Source organism: Tachypleus tridentatus, chromosome 4 (assembly GCF_004210375.1).
Source record: "Tachypleus tridentatus isolate NWPU-2018 chromosome 4, ASM421037v1, whole genome shotgun sequence".
Taxonomy (NCBI): domain Eukaryota; kingdom Metazoa; phylum Arthropoda; class Merostomata; order Xiphosura; family Limulidae; genus Tachypleus; species Tachypleus tridentatus.
This window is the reverse complement of record NC_134828.1, coordinates 757,818-780,364: the sequence shown is the minus strand read 5'-3', so window position 1 is coordinate 780,364 and position 22,547 is coordinate 757,818. Positions and strand designations below refer to the sequence as shown.

The following is a 22,547-nucleotide window of genomic DNA, read 5'->3' as shown; positions in this document are numbered from 1 at the left end:
TTTCTGGAGCATAATTGTAATTATCATAACCGGCCAGGAAGACTAACAGGTTTAGTACAAAACCACTGCTCGTCACCTGAAGTTGGCCTTTCAGTCCTGATTCCGACTTGACATTTTGGCCATTTTCAAAATGTAATAAAGTTTTAAAAGACTTGAAGCTAAATTTCAATACAACTTGCCAGGATGACTAACTGGTAGTTCAAACAGCAGTGTTAGCATCCTAAAGTTGGCCTTTCCAGTCTTGGTTTGAGTATTTTGACATTATGGCCATTTTCTAATTTCACATCGATGTAGATGAACTGTGATTCTTAAAAGGGCATCATATTATAAAATGTCTAATGTATAAATTACAAAACCTCAATGGCATTAAAAGATTAATGGCCTTTAAAACTAAAAAAAACATATCAAGGTGGACAGTGTCACCATCACCAATAAAACTGTTTTATATGGACAAACCTAAGAAAAGAGCATGTTTAAAATGGTGCCATCGTTGAGAGTCATCCGCGACAGCAAGAAAGTAAAATGTGGCTTATTGTGACCTGAGTGTTACACAGACTACACATTGGTGTATTAGTTCCAGATAAAAGTTTGATTGATTGATTGATTTAGTGTTTCATAGCACAAAGCAGCGAGGCTATCTGCACAGACATTGGTAAAATGCAAAAAAAATAAAAATAAATAAATGTAGTAATAGACATAAATGGAAATGAAGGTAAAACAAAAGTATAAAACCAATGTTGACACCTAGTCTACAATGTTAAGATAGAAGGCAGAGTATAAGAAGTTGTAAGGTATTTACTCTAGCAAAAGGTAATGATCATAACCATGGGAAGACTAACAGGTAAGTTCAAGAACCATCGTCAGTCACCTCAAGTTGGTCTTTCCAGTCCTGGTTCCAGGTTATGTATCATAGCAACTAATCAAAATGTAAAAGAATAGAAGTTTTAAAGATACATAGCAAAATTGTAACAATGAGTAGCCAAATGTCCAGTAAAAGAAAAAAGTCAAGTAAATGGGTGAAATTTGTAAAAGTAAATGAAGGTAAAAAAACAAAACAGCAATTATAACAGTAAATGGTGTAAAACCAATGGTGGCATCCAGTCTTCAAAGTTGTAAAATATTTACTCTAGCAAAATGGTAATGATCATAACCCATGGAAGACTAACAGGTAAGTTCAAGAACCACCGTCAATCACCTGAAGTTGGCCTTTCCAGTCCTGGTTTCAGGTTATGTGTCATAGCAACCAGTATCAAAATATAAAGAATAGAAGTTTTAAAAGATACATAGCAAAATTGTAACAAGAGTAGCCAAATGTCCAGTAAAAAGATAAAGTCAAGTAAATGGAGTAAAATTTGTAAAAGTAATTGAAGATAAAAGCAAAACGGCAATTAAAACAGAAAATGGCATAAAACCAATGTTGACATCCAGTCAACAAAGTTGAAACTACCTGCAGAATGGTAATGATCATAAACCGCCAGGAGAGACTTAACAGGTAAGTATAAAACCACCGTCAGTCACCTGAAGTTGGTCTTTCCAGTCCTGGTTCTGGGTTATGAGTCAATATGGCCAGTACTAAAAAGTTAAGTAGTAAAAGTGTGAAATGATATGCAGCAAAAGTATAATGACAACTCGCTAGGACGACTAACGAGTAGTTCAAACAGTAGCGTTAGTCACCTGAAGTTGGCCTTTCCAGTCCTGGTGTGAGAGTTATTTAATGTTCTGGCCATTGTCCAATGTCAAATTGAAGGAGAGATTAAAACTGTAAAAAAGAACCACAATTAAAAGGTGTAATGAATAAATATGCAACACTTAAATGAAATTAAAAGATTAATGGCCATTAAAAATTAAAAACATTATCAAGGTGGACAGAGTCACCATCACCAATAACTCTGTCCAATGTTACAGACTGACCCTGGGAAAAAATATGTTATAAATTTTGCCGTGTTGAGAATTGTAGCAATGGCAAGAAAGTAAAGCGTGGCTGATAGTGATTTGAGTGTTACACAAACTACACATTGGTGCATCAGTTCCAGATAAAAGAAATGATGAGTTAAAACTGTGACCAATGCGTAGCCTAGGTGAGAACAACTTCCTCCTTCTGAACTTTACGGAAGCTAGATGGCCAAGTCCAATTGTGGGTTTGATTTGAAAAAGTTTGTTGTCGTTGCTCACTCAAGTGGACTGCCAGCTGGCACGGAGCCGAGCCTTGAAGACAACACCATAGTCCATGTCGGAATAGGCATAGGAGTGATGGTGCTGAAGCAGACATATTTAGTTGCCATGTCTGCAAGCTTGTTCCCCTTGAATACCAACATGGCCTGGTATCCAGAAAAACTGGATTGAAGTAGCTGCTAAAGAGAAATGGGCCAGTCGGTTTGAATATTGCGAGAATAGGATGTGAGCTAATGTGTAGCGATTCCAAGGCCAGTATAGAACTAAGCGAGTCAGTATAAATAGTGCAGTTGGAGTACTGCTCAGCTGCAATATGATCCAGGGCAAGAGATATGGCATACAGTTCAGCAGTGAACACAGAAGCTGTAGAAGGGATTCTGTAACTACTGACCCTAGCAAAAATAGCAGAGCCCACTGAATTACCTGATTTGGAACCATCTGTATAAATGGGAACTGAATGATTGTTTGAAAGATATTCATTGAATAAAGACAGTACTTCCATTGGGAGTATCTGCCTTTTTAACTGAAAGAAATGTCCCATTTGGGGGCTGTAATAACCATGGTGGGATGGGCCAACCTGTGGAATCTGCAATGTTATCCAAGGACAGACCCACTCATCCATTATTGCCCCACGATGAGGGCCAAGCGGAGCAATGACAGATCATCTGTTCTGAAAAGTACTGCCCACCGAGGAAGGAAAACACATTTCCAGGTGGGATGCTTTGATAAGGAATGAAGTTTGAAGTATATTGTAAAGATAGTTGCAAACGGCGAAGGTGTAGAGAAGGTTCATGAGATTCAATGTATATACTTTGAACTGGAGAGTGCACGAAAGCCCGGTGCAGAGTCGAAGTCCTTGGTGATGAATGGAGTCCAGCATCTTAAGGCCGAGGTCTGGCAGAGCCAGTTCAGTGTTCTTGTGCATTTGACCCGAAGCTGCTTTAAGTGTGGTATAAAGGTCAGTTCTACGATCAAAGATAAGCCCCAAGAACTTGGTCTCTGGGACCACTGGCAGCAAAACTTCACCGATATGAAGTTCAGGATCAGGGTGAATACCCCGTCGACGGCAAAAGTGCATGCATACAGTTTGGAGAGAGAGAAATAAAAGCCGTTCAGCCAGAGTCCACTTCCGCACACAATTGAGGGCGGTTTGTAGTTGCTGCTCAATATATCTCATGTTTGACGACTGACATGAGATGTGAAAGTTGTCGACATACAGCCCATTCGCAACAGTGAGAGGGAGTTGTTCAGTGATGGCATTTATCTTTATACTGAAGAGTGTAACACTCAATACACACAGCCTTGAGGGACTCCAAGTTCCTGTACAAAAGAGCGGGAAAGTGTCGAACCCACACGAACTTGGAATCTCCTGTCCATTAAAATTTTTTTAATAAACATGGGTAGATGGCCACGTAACTCCATATGTATGGAGGTCTCAAAAATGCCATACCTCCATGTTGTGTCAATGAAGCCTTCTCTATGTCAAAGAATATTGATACAAGATGTTGGCAGTTGAGAAAGGCTTCTCTGATAGATGTTTCAAGAGGAATTAGGTGGTCTGTGGTGGAGTGCTGTCGACCGTGGAACCCACACTGGGTGGGCGAGAGAAGGTTGTTTGATTCAAGGAACAAAACAAGACGAGCATTAACCATCCTTTCTAATGTCTTACAGACACAGCTCGTCAAAGCAATTGGACAGTAGTTTGAAGGAATCTTGGGATCTTTCCCTGGCTTAGAGAAAGGTAAAATAATAGCCTGGCAGCAGGCATCAGGAAAAACATTCTCCTGCCAGATCCGGTTGAAAACAATCAGAAGGACATCAAGAGAAGCAGGAGATAGATGGTGCAGCCTGTCATAATAAATATCATCAGGTCCAACAGACGTACTGGCAGACCGATGAAGGGCCATTTTTAGTTCCACCAGGGAAAAAGAGACAATTATAGTCAAAGAAACAGTCAGTTCGGAAGGAAAGAGGTGATCACTCTGCCCGAGTCTTGATGGCCAGGAAGGTTGAGGAACAAGCAGAAGTGCTAGATACCCAGCAAAGCTTTCACCTAGAGTGTTAGCGATGTTCCGAACATCAGTCACCTCCTGACCATCAGAGAGTAAAATCGAGAGGGGACAGAATTGTAGTGCCCATTAACCTTTCAATCCTGTCCCATATGATCTTGGAACTGGTGGTAGAAGATATGCTGGTTGTGAACTTAATCCAAGATTCCTTCTGGCTTTGACGTCTTACCCACCTAGCATGTGCACGGCCGTTGGAAAGCAACCCAGTTTGAAAGTGTGGGATATCTCGAAAGTATCCCAGGCCCGCTTTGAGCCTTCCGTGCTAAGTGGCAAGCAGGATTCCACCACGGACGAGGATATCGTGGAAAACGTGTCGAGGTTTTAGAAATACACTGAGCAGCTGCATGGTGTAATACAGTCAGTTACCGCTGCTACACAGTCGTCTCTATTGATGGCTGGTTTAGGATGGCAGGATCAAATTCTGTGAGAGCAGTGAAAGTGGACCAGTCTGCCTGATCCAGCTTCCACGGGCACGCGAGGCAGGGTGGCATCGACCGTGGCCAGTCTCTTTCAAAGGATCGGAAAATGATCACTGCCTAGTGGATTACTGTCAAAAATGAAAAATGGGAGAATAATGAAGGGGAGCAAACAGAGATCAATAGCAGTAAAGGACTGACTAGGTGCATGAAAGTAAGTGGAAGAACCAGTATTGAAAGAGAAAGATTGTGATCAGAGAGCATCCGCTCTACAGATCGCCCCTCCCATCAATAATAGCACTTCCCAGAGGGGATGATGTCCATTAAAATCCCCTAGGATTAGAAATGGAGATGGCAATTGTTCAACGAGAGCATCAAGATCTGATTGATCATATGTCTCTCCAGGGGAGAACAAACAGTGATGGTATGACCCAAGGAAACACGGATGGCTACAGTCTCCAAGGGTGTGTTGAGTGACAAAGACAGGGTGGGCACGTGTTGATCAACCAACAGTGCCACCCCTCCATGTACTCGACTATCACACAACCTGTCATTTCTGTACAGAGAAAATTGCCAAATGGAGACAGTATCAGCAGTTTTGAGAAACGTTTCTTGTAAAGAAAGACAAACAGGATGGTAGGAAGCAATCAGCGTTTTGATATCATCCAGATTAGAACGTAAACCTCGACAGTTCCATTGTATCAAGGTGGCCATTTTTAAGAACAGGTAGGTGAAGTGGCTGGAGAACCCTTCGTTTACGACCACGCGTCTTTTTTTCTTTACTGTGTTTAGTCGAAGGAGGTCTATCAACCTCCATGGATCCTGCTCTGGGTGGGGTGGGCAGGTTTTGTTATTGGAAGGGGAATCCAGTGACTGAGGATGCGAGCGAATAATTGTTTTGTCTCTTGTGGTGGGAGAAAAGATGTATCAAAAGAAATGCCTGTATTTGAAACTGAAGGACGTGGATCTTGAGGTTTGTTGGAAGGTATGGGAGGAACAGAGGCGGGTGTGGAAGTCGATTCATCAACCTTTTTAACCACGAAGGTCAAAAGGCTTTTCAGTTGTTTTGAAAACGATTCTCTTGGAGGCACAGAGAGATCTGTCTGCACTCCCACTGTAGTTGTGGAATGAAGTGCAGCAGCATATGTCGAGATGGAGTTGTGGACAGCAATTTCCGAGCCTCAGGATAACTAATGTTATGTGTCATTTTCAAATGCTGCACCTCTTTTCCTCCAACCATTTTGGGCAAGAATGAAAGTAAGAGGGGTGAGAACCATTGCAGTTTACACAATGTGGGTTCATGTCACAGTCATAGGCATCGTGGTCCTTGCCTCACAACGAAAGCACATGTCAGGGAACCACGACAAGATGTCTTTGAGTGGCGAATCTCTGACACTGGAAACATCGAAGAGGGTTTGGTATGTATGGCGAACCCTGCAAATGAGATAACCTGCCTTGATGGTGGTAGGTGCACGGTGAAGTAAATGTTAAAAATAGGGTATTTGTTGGCAGTGTAACTCCATCTTTGCAGTGGAGATCGCCTCACTGCAGAAACTCCTTGAGTGGAGAGACCAGCGAGAATCTCTGACTAGGGAGCGCTCTTCAAATCCTTTCAACAATAACTCCTCGTGAAGAATTCAAGGTAGCATGAGGTGTAACCTGATGTTGAAGATTGCTGTTCTGAGTATTCAAGACATGGTCACTTACCCATTGACTGTTTCTTTACAATTTTATTTAAATTTTTAGAGGATCCATAGGAAAAAAGAAAAATTTCGGTACCCACTGACCCCACCCACCATGGAGCCCTACAAGGGGCACTACAAAGTCCACGCAAGGACAATGCAGCAACACCAGGGTTTCGTGAGCACTATACCCAAACACCAGCATCAGGCACAATGTCCACAACACCCGTTGAGAACTTCCAACACTGGTACTTGGTTGACTCTAGCCCAAGTGGACCAGCCGATTGACCCAAGGGGCCACCCAAGGCCACCCGTCTACAGGAATTCGAGGCCAAAGTGGTGTTTTAGGGTTGGACCCCTCAACCACCAGGATACTCTCCTCCTCTTCACGGTGCACGCATGCGGCAAACATGTGGGTGGATGTTTAGATCCCAGAGAAGGTAACCAGATATAACAGAACCTTCCCTGGGAGGTCCCCTCACCACGTACAGGAATCCACACCGAGGGGCATTTGGTGGAAACCTGAAAATCTTGAATTATGAATCACCTTCCTAATTATCATGCCATTATGGACCATACCTAAACAAACTTTAAGTGGAAAATACAGCAACTGCAAGTCATAATGAGAATTTTCTATTACTTGGATAGTTGTAATAGTTGAAACCAACAACATTATTTTGTAAGTTGTGACACTAACAGATTAAGTTTAATAAACTAGAATGAAGATTTAAGCAACACTTTTCATCTTGAACAGTTGCCAGATAGATTTGATTGGTAGTCAATATGGTTTCACTAGGAGATAATCTTGTCTTTTGACAGTATTTGAGGAGGTTACTCTTATGCAGATGAAGGAGCAGGTGTAGATGTAGTGTTTCTGGATTGTTGGAAAGCATTTGATGATGAACCACAAAACTCTTTCAACACAGGCCAGGTCCCTGCAACCAACCTCATAACCATTTTCCACTCATTACAGTTTTCATGCCATAACGTTTAAAGCAATAAACGTACATTCATGTAATTTAGCATATTATCATTAAACATTACAAAGCTTTTGTATACAAAATATCAGATTTTTTTTTTATAAAGTTTTAATCATTTTTAAGTAATGATTTTCTAATCAACATGCAAAGAAATTTTGATTTTATACTTAAAAATAACTAGGTATCAGAAGATTTATAATTTCCAGAAAGTTATCAAATGTTTATTAAGGAAAAAACACTATTTTATCTGTCATTTTCACTACTGAATCTTGTTTGGTTTCAGTAGATATGACTAATCTCATAACCACCATAAAAAAAATGGAAATGAATATAAATTATACTCCTTCAATTTGAGAATGAGTACAAATTATAACACAAAACACAAATATTTGATATAAATAGCTTTAAATCTTACAACATTATTCATTTATATATATATATATATTTATTATTTTATTATATTGACCTTTTAGCTGTGCCTGCCTAACGTTACAGAAGTTAGACTGACACAGCATGTGTGCATTGCACTCGTGTCACTGTATCCAAGAAAATAAAATTACCTTTTCAATGTGATCTGTCTTAGCTGTGTTTTAGTGAAATATTTTGTAAAATACTTTCACATTTCAGTTATAATACATCATTACTATTTACAAATAGGTTCTTAAACTCATTTTTCTTGAAACATAGAACAGTAAATAAAGAAATACAGCAAACAACTGTATCTTCTCTTCTAGTTATTACACTTTATATTCTTTTGCTACCATAGGTTGCTAGTCTTATTAAATTTCACACATGGAGGATGTAAAATGAAATAATTTTGTTAGGTTTTAGATATACATTTTAAAATAACCAAAAATAAATTGCTATTTCAATACAACAGAATTCCACTACAATTTATCAAATGTAGTAACTAAGTTGTATTTCAAGCAGACTAAAGATTCACCTTACATTCTTGAATCTAAGCTTTAAAATGACAGGTTTGTTGCCTAAATAACTCCATTAAGCTGAGAAGGCTGTCAGGAGGACATTAAGTTTTAAACTTGTTATTCACAGTTAGAGACAAAAGTTTGTTTTTTGAATTTCACGTAAAGCTACACAAGGGCTATCTGCACTAGCCATTCCTAATTTAGCAGTGTATGACTGGAGGGAAGGCAGCTAGTCATCACCACCCATTGACAACTTTTGGGCTACTCTTTTACAATGAATGATGGGATTGACCGACACATTATAATGCCCCCACGGCTGAAAGGGCAAGCATGTTTGGTATAATGGGGAGTCAAACCTGTGACCCTCAGATTATGAGTAGAGTGCTTTTACAACCTGGTCATGCTGGGCCTCAGAAGTAAGTGTATGTGAGCATATGTTTCCAAAAATTGAAAGGGCCACTGTGTTTGATTCAGTAAAAGTAGCAGAATTTTAGAAAATAGACAAGATAGGAGGTTCTTATTTGATCTTATAACTTGTAAATATTGGTAATTTGAGCTTCTAATTCACAAGAAACTGTATTTTTTATCTGGACGTTACAAACATCTAATTTTATGTAATGCTGCATTCAACATAACATGTGACACAAAAATGGATATTTAGGTGCATTTTTTTTTGTAATATTTACTTTTAAATTAAGAAATTAAATAATGTATAATACTAACATTTGGATTATAATTTATAGTTTAATATCAAACTTTTTCATATAAATTCATAAAATAGTCGTTCATAAAATTTGTCAACAAATGAAACAACCTGATATTTGACCTGTGAGAACAGGGTTGAAAGGCTTGTTGAAAAGTAACTCAGTATCTCAATAGAATATTAACTTAATGGATGAAAGCATAGGGTTGTCATAAATACAGCTCAGTCAAATAAGTTTAATCCTTTTGAGACGAGCCATGGGTCAAAGGCCATTTTCAACGTGTTAGTTTACTTGCATTCAAAGAATTGCAAACTGCTAGTTTATGTACTTATGTCATTAAGTTTGATATCAAACAGTAAATTATAAACAAAAGGTTTATACAGTAAAACCTGTACAAGCTGAAATTATCAAAACTTTGCAATGTTATCCCAAGATTTCTCTTATAAAAGGCACTCTATATGGCAGAATCTGTGTAATGTGGATGGAAAACTATCTTTCACCTACCTTGTCTATCACACAAATAGGATTAGAACCCGAGTAAAGCAGAAAAAAAAAAATTGATTTAATATTAATTTCTTGTTTAATTAACAACTTCTTTAAATATTAATAAATCCTCAGATATTTTGTTGCAGTAAGTATTGGTTAAATATATTCTGTTCTTTTTTTTTGCCCTCATTATTTTTGCAGTTAAATTAGATTCATGATTTGTAGAAATATATATGTCTTAAGTGAAAAATTCTACTCTTTAAATAATTCTCACAAAAATACATTCCTATCTTCCATAATTTTAAAAGATAGTAAAGAAATAGAAATTCCTACTTCATTGCAAGTGTTATATTAATGCTATCAAATTGTATGCAAAAAAAGGGGAGAATGAACTTCATAGGCCATAGAATTGGCATTCTGTTTTAACTGCATGACAAAGCCCATTAAGAAATGAAATAGTTGAAACTGAACACTTTCTTCAAATAAATTAAGATTTTGTGTACTTGTGTATATTTTGTATGTCTATTTTTGTTTTTATTCTAATAAATATCATAAACAGTAAAATAACTTTACTCACAAACGTCTAACTTCTCTTACTACAAGTAAGTATAACAATCAACTCAAAAATTATATATAAATGAGGAAATACATGTTCACTGTCTAAGCTGGTCCAGTGCGATTCTGCCTTAGAGAGGTTTTACTGTATTACACATTTAATTCCTTAATTTAAAAGAAAATACTACAGCAAACATCTAAAAATAAATTTTTGTGTCACATGGTATGTTGAATGTAGCACTGGTTAAAATTAGATGTTTGTGGTGTTAAAATACTAAGTCTATAGTTTCATATTAATGATAAAAATTACCTTTACTGACAAGTTAAATTATCAAATAAGAACCTCATATTGTTTCTATTTGTCAAGATATCACTTATGTATCAAATCAAACACAACAGCCCTGATCACCTCTTTCCATTTTTTGCAAACAGTCCCTCATATTCACTTACTTCTACATATGATATGTGAATAACCAATCCAAAAGCTCAGAAAGTCCCCTAGTGGCTTTCTGAGCAATTTTGAAATATAGTGGTGTAATGTGTTTCTTTCAATACAAATGCTCATGCTGTAGTTGAGTCTTTACTTTGTTTGATATTTCATATTGTTTTAAGACCTAATTACAGCTTAGTTATTAAACTTGATAAATAATAATGGAATCTATGGTTCAATATAGTATTTTATGATTTTGGGTTATTTCAAATAGATATACAAAACCTAAAGAAATGTTTCATTTCACATCTTCCACAAGCAAAATGTCTTCAGGTACATCAAGGTACAACAAGCAGCAAGAGTACAAAGGTCAATTACAAGATATAACTGTTTGCTATAATTCTTTATTTACAGTTCTTATTTTAAGTAAAACAAGTTTAATAACTTTTTTATAAATAGTAATAATTTATAAACCTGTGTAATGTGACTTTTGTTTACAAAATACTAGCCCATTAAAACACAGCCAAGACAGGTCACTTCATAAACATCACTTTTATATTATTGGATACAGTAACACGAGAGCACGTGCTGCATCCATGTTAATGTTGTATTTAGCTGAAAGTTCAATACAATGAAAATAATATACATAAATATATAATGTTATGAGATTGAAACTATTTAGTCTAGACATTTATGTTTTCATGTTATGATCTGTAGTCTTTCTAGAACAGGGATTCCCAACCTTTTGGCACTCGCGACCCCTTACCTAAAAGTTTGAAATCCATGTGAACCCCTACTTAGGGCTTCCTATCAGCAGCTTAATTTTTCTTTTATTTTCTGTGAAGGAGAGGGAAAGAAACATCTAAAAAAATATTTAAAAAATTCTGTAATTATTTATTAGCAAATTAAATCACATTGGTCCAACCTGAATTCACAAAAAGAACATATATTTCTTGCTTGAGGTGCTAGCTTCTTCACTCTCGACTGGAATCCTGATTTCGATCCCAGCATAGCTGTTGCCCCATCCTTACAAACCCCACACGTTTTCCCATTGAAGATCTTGCCTCTTGAAAAAAAGTTGAAACTTTTCCATGACATCATCGGCTTTTGTTGTGGTTTCAAGTGCACTGCAGAATAAGAATTCGTCTTTGATGTCACCTGAATTAATGTATCTCATGAAGACAAGCAACTGAGAACATGAACGTACATCTGTTGACTCGTCGAGCTGAAAGGAGAACAAAGGGGAATCCTTGATTTCAGTCAAAACCTGTTTTTTCACATCCATAGACATTTTAGAAATGCGCCTCTATATAGTATTATTTGACAGGGATACTTGCTGCATCTTCTTTGCACTGGCTTCTCCAAGAATAAGATTTACTGCTTTCATCATGCAGGGTTTAAGAAGTGTTTCTCCAATCGTATGAGGCTTTTTTTGTTTAGCAAGTTCGAATGCAATCTCATATGAAGCTTCCACTATGGCTGCACTCTGCTGCTGAAATGACCCACTTCTATCGATTCTTTGGCTTTAAGACACTGTTCATGCCGTTTGAAGAAATCCAAACCCTTCTTTGGGTGTTCTGGATGTTTCGTCTCAAGATGACGCTTGAGTTTTGATGATTTCATTGACTCTGCACTCAAGACAGCATGGCACAAAACACACTGTGGTTTCTCGATGCCGTCTCTGGCGAGCACAGTGGTGAAGCCAATGTTGAGGTAGCATTCTGAGTATCTGTGCCATTTAGGCATGGACACAACTCACCTCTACTGCTTACTTATCTCCTTGTTAAAATAAAATAAAAATGTTGAATAATGAACGTTTTGGCAACTGTAAATCTTACACTGACGACTTGTTGGGGGTGCAGGTACAGTAATGATGGGGTAAGTATTGGGAGGGAAGGGAGCGTGGCCAGTCACGCGATTCATCATCCACCAATCAGCAACGAACGTGTGACTCACGTGTTGACAGCGAGCACACACACACACACTTAATCACAGTTAAACAGACACACAAGCATACATACATGCACTCACTGGTACACACAAACATACAGTTGCAGACATACACATTCGCACAGGCACATTCACTCACAGGCACGCATACATACACCCATAATATCACCCAATGACATTGAACTAACGTAGCACATGTTTTGCTTTGCACCGAAACAAAAAAAAATGTAAGAGCATGAAAATGTAATTGATGAAATAAAATTAATGTTATCCAAAGCTACTTCTAACAAGGTTACGCTAATCCCCTGCCAAGGCTTTGCGACCCTGGGGTCATGACCGACGGTTGGGAACCCTATTCAGAACAAAGAAAATGGCATAACATATATTTATTTCCTAACTTTTAGGGTGATTACAAGATTAATCAACTCGCTACAACCTATACAGAAATATATTATTGAAAATATATAATTTTTCTTAGAAATATCTGATAATAATCTGGATATTATAAAAATTTTGCACAAGAAATTTGTAAAGTTTCTGATGCATAAAAGTATTTTTGATCTTAAAATAAAAATTATTTGCCTGTTGCATAGTCAACACATGAAAAGAAAAAAAATGGCATGAAAAAACAATGCTTAACAGTCATTATGACTTAATTAAAAAATATTTTGCACTTGAAAGCCTTGTAATGTTTACTGATAATTTACCACATTTTGTGAACGTATACTTACTAATATAAAAGTTATAGAATGAAAACTAAAACAAGCACTAAAAGGTTTTGAGGTTGGTCCCAGAGACCAAGCTCATGCTGAAAGAACTAATACCACTACTACCTCAGGTTTCCATATTAGGACTTTTTCAACTAAGATCAATGACATAGATGAAGGAATTGACAATAATTCACTTAAATATACTGATATTAAGGTTCTGGATGCTACCGGCTGTGAGGAGGAAGGTGCTTTACAATGCTTCAGATATGGTACATATCAGCATAATTCCTAATAAGAAATCATCCATTTAAAGCCTTTAAAAATATTAAATTGTTTTATTGCTACAGTAAAGTCAATGTACTTCTTGCTGTATTAGCAGTAGTACAGTAATTAATGGATGCATTCGTGTAGTTCTGAAGTTCTGCATAGTTCATACTAATAAGTGCTTTTTTTGATGCACTTTTGAATGATTCAGTTTTGTGAAAAAAAAAAAAAGTATTTATTATCACTATATCATCTAGTGCTTTAATTTTTCTTAATTAATTATGTGCCAATTTCACCTTTTGACAACTAAATTAATTCATAACTAGTTAATTTACTTTTTGCCACAAATTGTTGGTGCTTCTCTTTGTAAAGAATTAAAAATTACTCTAACTGAAAGAACTTTTGGATGTGATTACTCTTTATAGAAAAACGTTACTTGGTGTACTGAGTGAGTTGGGAAAAGAAATGACATTTTAATTACAATAAACACAAGATAATACATTTTGGTTATCATACACCATGAAAATGGTTTATAATAGGGATCACCAATGAATTTTGCAAAAATCATACTGGAACATAAAGAAAAAACATCTTAAAAAGCACACTAACTCTTGAAATAACACCTACGACTTTCTATTTAAATGGTTGAAGCTAACAAAATATTGATAATAGCAAAAAAGTTGAGTTTCCAACTGTTAGACAAAATTCATTCATTTGTTCTTCATATTACTATCTTTCCTCTTTCACAAGCCTGTAGAAAAAGCAAATATGGATATTTTATTCAAATCTGAGCTGTTTTTGTTTTGAATTAAGCACAAAGCTACACAATGGGCTATCTATGCTCTGCCCACCACAAGTATCGAAACCCGGTTTTTAGCGTTGTAAGTCTGCAAGCACATCACTGAGCCGCTAGGGGGCACAAATCTGAGCTAACATACTAAAAAAACTCCTGCACAGGCTATAGAACTACTTTTATGTTGAATCTTGAAGGAGAAGAAATTTTATCACTTTTTTCCATCACTGCTGTCCATGTTTCTCTTCAAAACCATTCAAACTCCTGCACAGGCTATAGGACTACTTTTATGTTGAATCTTGAAAGAGAAGAAATTTTATCACTTTTTTCCATCACTGCTGTCCATGTTTCTCTTCAAAACCATTCAACTTAAAGCATATTAAATTGAATCTGCTATATTGAAGATTCATTACTTTTTAAGTTGGCTGTTGTAATTTGTCTCTACATGGTTTTCTGCAATTATTTCAGTGAGTTTTCTAATAGTAGACAATTACTATAGCAGATTTCTCTATTCTTATGAGTGGTGGTTTATTCTACTAATTTTTGGACTTTATTGAAATTGTGAATTCATATTTTAATATTACTTCATTATTATTTGTATTTTTGTTTCACAAGTCCACAGCAAAATCAAATAGGTGTTTTTTACCCAAACCTAGACATATATATGAATTTCTGCAAATGTATTTAGCCTATTTTAAAAATATTTTTTATTGACAGTTGATTATATGGCTATAAATACATAATATATGCAATATTAGTGTCAGTGACTTTCTTTTTATACAACACTTGTTAAAAACATGTATCCATGAAATCTCAGGCACAAAACCATAAATAGTAAATAATAGTTGGGTGGAAAAACCCCAATGGAGCAGTAACCTGTTGTGAAATGTAACATTTAAACGAATGCACATATGAGGTTTAAGAGAAGATTAAAATAATTAAAATTTGTTAATTTAACAAGGTGAATAGGGATAGTAAAAAAATATATACAAGTAAGTTGAATCAAAATGCAAAGATTGTATCTTCAAGCATACAACTAGACCAAAAAAGTAAACAAACTAGCATCAAAATCAGGTCTCAACAAATATTTTCAGATCTAGAAGCCAGGAGAGCCTAACATATCTTCACTACAATGTATACTAGGAATTGATTGCTTGTATATTTATTTACTCTCACAGCAAAAAGTACATGCTAACGATCACACAATATCAATAACCACTTGATGGCATTGCCTGGACTAACTCCTTTGGTCCTGCCCAAGTCTAAATATGTGCACTGATTGGTTGAATTGAGAGAAAGAAGGAAAAAAATTGTATGAAATTAGTAATGTGTTGTGCAGAATTCTCCATTAAAGTGCCAGAAACAAAGTTTAATTTAGGATTCAAAGAATGAAAAAAATAATTCCAGAATTTCAAAGGTTCAGAACTGGTTCTGGATTTGAGTTTGTTTAGCACAGCCCCCCTCCACATACACACACACAAAATGGGAAAAAATACAAGACCCCATGGTGAAATTTCTAGACACCATGGAGAGCTGGCATCCAAGATTTGTCAAAGCCTTATCTAAGATATTTTCGCAAACTACAAATCCCTATTTTGATTCTATAAAACTTATCCATAATGTAGTTATAGAGCCAAAATAAGGATTTGTAGCTTTAGAAGATAAAGTAATAATTTCCAGCCTATTCTGTTTTTTTGTTTTTTTTTTAAAGAGTCCCTAGTTGTAGGCTTGAAAGTATTTTCTTTGCATTTTGACAGTTTGTTTCTGCACTTTCTTAGCAATTCCTCTTTTTAAATTAACAATTTTTAATTATCTTGTCATAATTTGAAATGCAAGCATAATTTGGATGGAATAACCTTAACAATGTCAGTAAATAAACGGATCTTGGTGCAAGAGCTGATCAGTCCCTAAAGACATCCAAGCAGTGTGCTATTTTCCTAATAGTAAGACAAATAGGATTTCAAGTTGTACTTACAGAAATACTAAATACAATTCTAAAAAGTTCATAAATTCATTGTACCAGTCACTGATTAAGCCACATTTTGAGTACTGTGTTCAGTCTTGGGCTCCTTAATTTAAGGATACTGATTTTTAAGAAAAAGTTAAGAGGAGGTCTACAAAAATGGGGCCAGGGATGGAAAGATTGTCACAAAAAGAGAAACTAAGATCTATGAAATTGTTTTCTCTTGAAAAAAGGAATGTGAAAAGAGATATGATTGAGATGTTTAACACTAATAGTGATGATGCATCTTTTTTCATATTTAACAGTGAGAATAGTAGAACTAGGGGACAAAATTTAAATTTTGGCAGAGTAGGAGTCACATTCAACTGAGAAATTTTTCTAAAAGCATGGTTAGCCTTTAGATGTTGTGGAGACAGTAAATTTAAGAGAAAGATTAATAACAATATGAACAATAAAGGGTGGCTTTGAAGGTTTTATTATTATTATTACTACTAAAGTTTTAGTTTAGACAATAGAACAACCTAGGTGGTCCAATAGGTCCCTCTTTTGTCCTTAAACATTATGTTACATATAATAGCCAAAATAAAAATGACAAATTATAATAATAATTAAATTACATGGGTAGCTATATTAATAAAAATCAGAAACACTTAATTTCAATTAGTTTATTTTAATGATACCGACTTAAATGCAATTTCTACTACATTATTTTGCATGGCATTAATTAAGAATCAATTATATTGCTTAATTAAGTTAATAACCCAGCACTAGGCATAATTTATAAATCATTAAATATGTTGACAACATAAAACTCTTAGGTATCACTATATCTATTTAAGATATTTGGAGAAAAACCTGGGTTAATTGGTAAGTTGTACAATTATATTGGGTACAGTCAATCATTCAAACTTAGCAAAGAAGCTAAATTGTTGTAAATTAATGGTGTAATGTAAAGAAGTACATAACTTACATCCTTTTCCATTTCAGATTTGTTTAAACAGTCATAACATGTACAGTACACAGCATCAAGTAATTGCAGCATTTCTACATTAACTATTAAACTTGAATTTTTTAACTAGTAAAAATCTTCTGTTGTCTTGGAAAAAATATTTTTTCTACATTATTTAAATTTCAGTCACATGTTGGAAGAGCTTAAGTTCATTGTTTCTAATGTCATTACATAATGTACCATAAAAACTCGCACACAATCAATTTAACAGTAAACTTCATAAAACTGCAAGCCTTGTATACACCAAAGGAAACATTTGCATACCTTTATTGCCACATTCGATACTTTGCTATGGTTTCTATTACTGAGAGAATAAACTATTTTATGAAAATCTACTAACTTTCAGAATATTATACTTTGCTTTACCATAAAAAAAAACAAAAAACACTTTGAAATTCTACTCTATTTTCTATTCAAAGCAATGTGCTTAAGTAGTTTTATGCTATGAAAAATCTCTCATTTTTACTCTTGCTAGTTGATTTCCGTAGTAAACTATTATTTTATACACTGTTGCCAGATGATACAATCATTATGCAAGTTGTTTCACACATTAAATATTTTAAGTGATCAAATACTGAACAATATTGCAGAACATTTAATACTATATTTTCCTCATTATAGGCAAACTATATCTGATTAGAGGTAATATAAACCAGAACTGAAGCTGTCTGGAATAACAAATAGAAGAAACAGCATTACTAAGTTAATGTTATAAATCAACACCACTGACAAACACATTTTCTAACAAAAATAGTTTCATCAGGTGTATGAATGTTGAAATCTTAAGCATAAACTTCAGAAAACTAAAACTAATCTCAAAATGTTTAAATAAAAAGCAGGCTGTATGGGGCCTTTGTATTTCAATAATAAATACTGAAACTGGCACAGCAAGAATACAATAACAACCAGCTCCAAAATCTATGTTAAGTTTTTTCTATTAAATGTTTTTTAATTTTAGCATATTCATTGCATTGTTAGTTGGTCCACATTTCTGTTTTCTGTAAAGCATGAAACAAAATATTCTAGACAAGAAAATTAGAATATTAATTAACTTACCGTTTATAAATTACACTTCTCTGAAGTTATAAATCCTGGTAAAAACTGCAGGCTAACAGAAATGGTGGTGGTAAAACGTGATCTTTCAGTAATAGATATGTATGTACACTTTCAGTCTTTTACACTGCCAACACGGTAGTTATTATGAATACGATCAAGACTACAGCTAAGTGACACTGGCAATGACAGTGTCACCAAAGCAAGGTGGGCTGCACAACTCTGAATGAATTTAGTCTAACTCTAAGACGGTTATTACTTTCGACAGTAACTTAAATGTTAACTTCCTTACATAAATATACTTTTAAACTTCGATATACGGTTCTTTACAACTTAATCCCGAAAAATTAGCAAAATCCTTAACGTTAGTCACTTTCTTGTTTAGGCCTAGTAGTTAATCATTCTTCAATTTAAAATTAAGGCCTTAGGCTTTAGCTAGATACTTTCGTGAGCAATTTCATTCATAATCATATAAACTAATAAAATGCAAATGTTATTTTCATAAGAAGTACTTTACTTAAAAAATGTACGATGTTATTCATCACTACGGCATCTACAAACGTACTACACCCACAAATAAATTTAATTGTCCACAATATTATTAATTGTTAGCTACATTCCACCACACAAGCCTTCATCCTCTCACCCTGTCTCCAAAACTTACAATAATCACGTGACATAATATATCTTAAATTTTTATACTAATCAATTACTGTTTTTTATTCATCATAGGATATTAACTATTATTACTGAATACACTTTATTTTTGTTGAATATTGCATTTATCTTTTATCAAAAATAAAAGGCAAAAAAAGCAATATTTTTTTCAAAAAGAGCGGACAGACGGCAGTAAAATCGCTCAAAATTAGAAAACAAAAATGATTCATTACGGATTGTAAATCCCTAGGTTAAGTTTTAAAACATCAAAAAACAGAAACGTTTTCCCATTATGAAAAAAATAAAAAAGAAACAGGATATTTAAATTTACTTACTCTCAAAATCAAAATAGCTGTGATATATCTAGCGCGTTAAGGCGTGCGCTTCGTAATCTGAGGGTCGCGGGTTCGCGCCCGAGTCGCGACAAACATGCTCGCCCTCCCAGCCGTGGGGGCGTTATAATGTATAGGTCAATCCCACTATTCGTTGGTAAAAGAGTAGCCAAAGAGTTGGCGGTGGGTGGTGATGACTAGCTGCCTTCCCTCTAGTCTTACACTGCTAAATTAGGGACGGCTAGCACAGATAGCCCTCAGTAGCTTTTGTGCGAAATTCCAAAAACAACAACAAAACAGCTGTGATATATGAAATTTCTTAATTCATATGTGTGGTGTATAACAATTAACTGCATACGAAAGAATACTTTGAATATTGTGTAAAAAAAAAAAAATTGAAATAAAGTAAAATTGAAAAAAAAGATGGGTTCGAGTAAAATATAAAAAACTACTATTGGTTAAAGCTTATCGTGTTTTTCATTGCTATTTTCGATACTTATATAAAATAAAATCGTGAAATATTTTAAAGATGCTATAGTAATTGTATAGTATTTTGATATTTTCGGATTTACAAATTTCAACGCTTTTTAAAACAACAGGGCCTGGCATGGCCTAGCACGTAAGGCGTGCGACTCGTAATCCGAGGGTCGCGGGTTTGCGCCCGCGTCGCGCCAAACCTGCTCGCCCTCCCAGCTGTGGGGGCGTTATAATGTGACGGTCAATCCCACTATTCGTTGGTAAAAGAGTAGCCCAAGAGTTGGCGGTGGGTGGTGATGACCAGCCGCCTTCCCTCTAGTCTTACACTGCTAAATTAGGGACGGCTAGCACAGATAGCCCTCGAGTAGCTTTGTGCGAAATTCCAAACTTCCTTTTAAAATAACAAATACACAGAAAAGTTTGTAAGAATGGGTCCAAGCATTCAGTTGGAAAAAAAAATCCATATTTATATGCAGGGGGGTAGATAAAAAGAGAATGAAAATGCTTCTAATTTGTTATATATTTTATTATATAACAGAAAAATCTGTAAAGATGTATGTTTTTTAAAACGTATTCGATGACATCTGTTCAAATATTATCTCAAATCCTTATTTTAACACTGGATTTCGTAAATACCTAAAATTTTCGTGATTTTAGTTACACATTCTGATAAAAAGTGTTGTTCACCGACTGTAGTTTCTTAAATTTTCTTTAACCAATTAACCAACAAAGTGGTCAAACAAGTCGGTAAATGAGTAGCCCAAGAATTGACTGTGAGTAGTGATGACTAACTGCCTTTTTTCTAGTCTCACTCTGCTAAATTATGGACGGATAGTGCAGAAAACACTCGTATAACTGTGCGCAAAGTTGAAAACAGACAAACAGAATTTTAGTTTTATAAACTTTGAAGCTTACCACTGTGTTACTGGAAGACTTTCATGAGCTATTTTAGGGGTAGTACTTGGCACTAAATCATAAATTTCAAAACATTTTAAATATCACATAAGTTACCAAACTATGTCAAAAAGAAAAATGTAATTGTTACTGTAATAGTATATTATATTAATAAAAAGGAGTGTTTTTTTTCTATTTGTAAACAAAACAATCTATGTAATAATTATTGTGAGTCTCAAACTTAAGTTGTATATGTGACTAATTTGCTATTATATACTTATTTTAATGTCGATATTTGTTTTAGTTAAATATATGTTTAGAAATGCATTTCACTTATACTGGTAAATGTGTATTGCGAAATTCTCGCCTATTCACTAAGCTTGTAGACGATTCTTGAGTGTAAGATTCAACAGTATCGTTAGTATTGTTAGGCCAGCTGAAATTTGTAGAAATTCGCCTCAAGCACATACGATTAGCCAACACAACGCACTAAGAGACAATATAAATTACTGGTTTGCTATAGCTGGTATACCTTAAACCTCGGAAGATATAACTGTGGGTATAACTTATTAACGTTTATTAATCGGGAACTTCATATATTTGACAAGTAACATTTGTAAATTTCGAACATTACAAACCGTCAACGACAGTGTATCAACATAAGATATTTGTATTTTTAAGAATATATAGTTTGAGCTGTGAAAAACTCACGTGTGATTAGTAAAGAGCAAATTAGCTCCACGTTACTGATCGTTAAGCCTCGAAAGAATATCAATGAAATTCCGGATCAGATAAAATACCTAATATTGTTTGTAAGTTTGTAAAACCTTTTGTATATAAATCGTTATTATAAATTGAACCATTGTTTATATAATAGAATACATTTAAGAAAGAAAACTATGTGTATCAATCTTGTTGGCAATTATCATAAATTTGACACATATCGACATTTAATTAACTTTTAAATTTAAATTATAATTTAACTCAGTTTTAGATTTTAAATTGTAACACGTAACGAATGTAACAAACAATGTTAAATTAGCTTGAATTTTAAAAATGATACAAACTCACTGTTTTGAAATTGGTACCATATTGCAAATTATTGTCGCTAGTATTAAGCCTGTGAATAAAGGATAGTCAATAAGGAATGGATTAAGTGTTTGCTTTTCGTTTTCATGTATAATTCCTAGTGGGTGACCTATATATTTCAGAAGTGATAATGGTTATATTCTGGTTGTACGAAATCTTTCATGCGTTCACTTTTCTTCATTTTAAATCGACTTTTTCTTAAATTTTCGTTTATTTTAGCATTTGCAGTTTTGTTTTTTTTCATAACAGATGGCCGAGAAAGTTGCCAATTTGATTTTATTCTATATGCTTTTGTTTTTTGTCGTCATGCTACTAGGGTTAGACCTATTTTGCTTGATTAACAATATACGACTATAATGCTACATTATGCAAGAATGTCAACAGCCAATGTCCTCCAGTGAGAGGACAAATGGTATCTTGAGGCTACAGTTTTCCTTATATTTGAATGAGAACAACACCTCACTTAGTATGTTAGTTGCCAGAGGAAAAATTGATATTTTTCATTAAATAAGATATAAAAACATTTATAACATAAACTTTCGTTTTCCGGATCTAGAGCGAATTGATTAGTGAAAATACATTTCGAGTGAAAAATGCTTGTTTTACCAATTTATGGACCCAGTTAAAGGTGCAGTTTGTTTTTTGAATTTCGCGCAAAGCTAGAAGAGGGCTATCTGCGCTAGCCGTCCCTAGCTTAGCAGTATAAGATTACAGGAAATGCAGCTCGTCATTACCACCCACCGCCACCTCTGTTATTAACGAATAGCAGGATTGACCGCACATTATAACGTCCTTTCAACCAAACGGCGACCATGTTTGGTGTGATGGTCACGGGTTTGAACCCGCCACCCTCAGGATTAGGAGTCGAGTGTCTTAACTACCTGGCTATGCCGGGCCAAGCTGTTATGAAACAGCACTTAAGTCGTGTACGTTATT

At 35.0% G+C, this 22,547-nt stretch overlaps 1 long non-coding RNA gene across 1 annotated transcript; it reads right to left on the bottom strand.

Annotated features, from left to right (window-relative positions):
* Positions 1–13,799: 13,799 nt before the first annotated feature.
* LOC143248217 (uncharacterized) lies at positions 13,800–18,818 on the bottom strand. Its single transcript, XR_013026816.1, has 2 exons — positions 18,166–18,818; positions 13,800–14,435 (listed from the first exon to the last, which is right to left on the bottom strand). It is a non-coding gene; the product is annotated as an uncharacterized LOC143248217 (long non-coding RNA).
* Between the last annotated feature and the right edge of the window lie 3,729 nt (positions 18,819–22,547).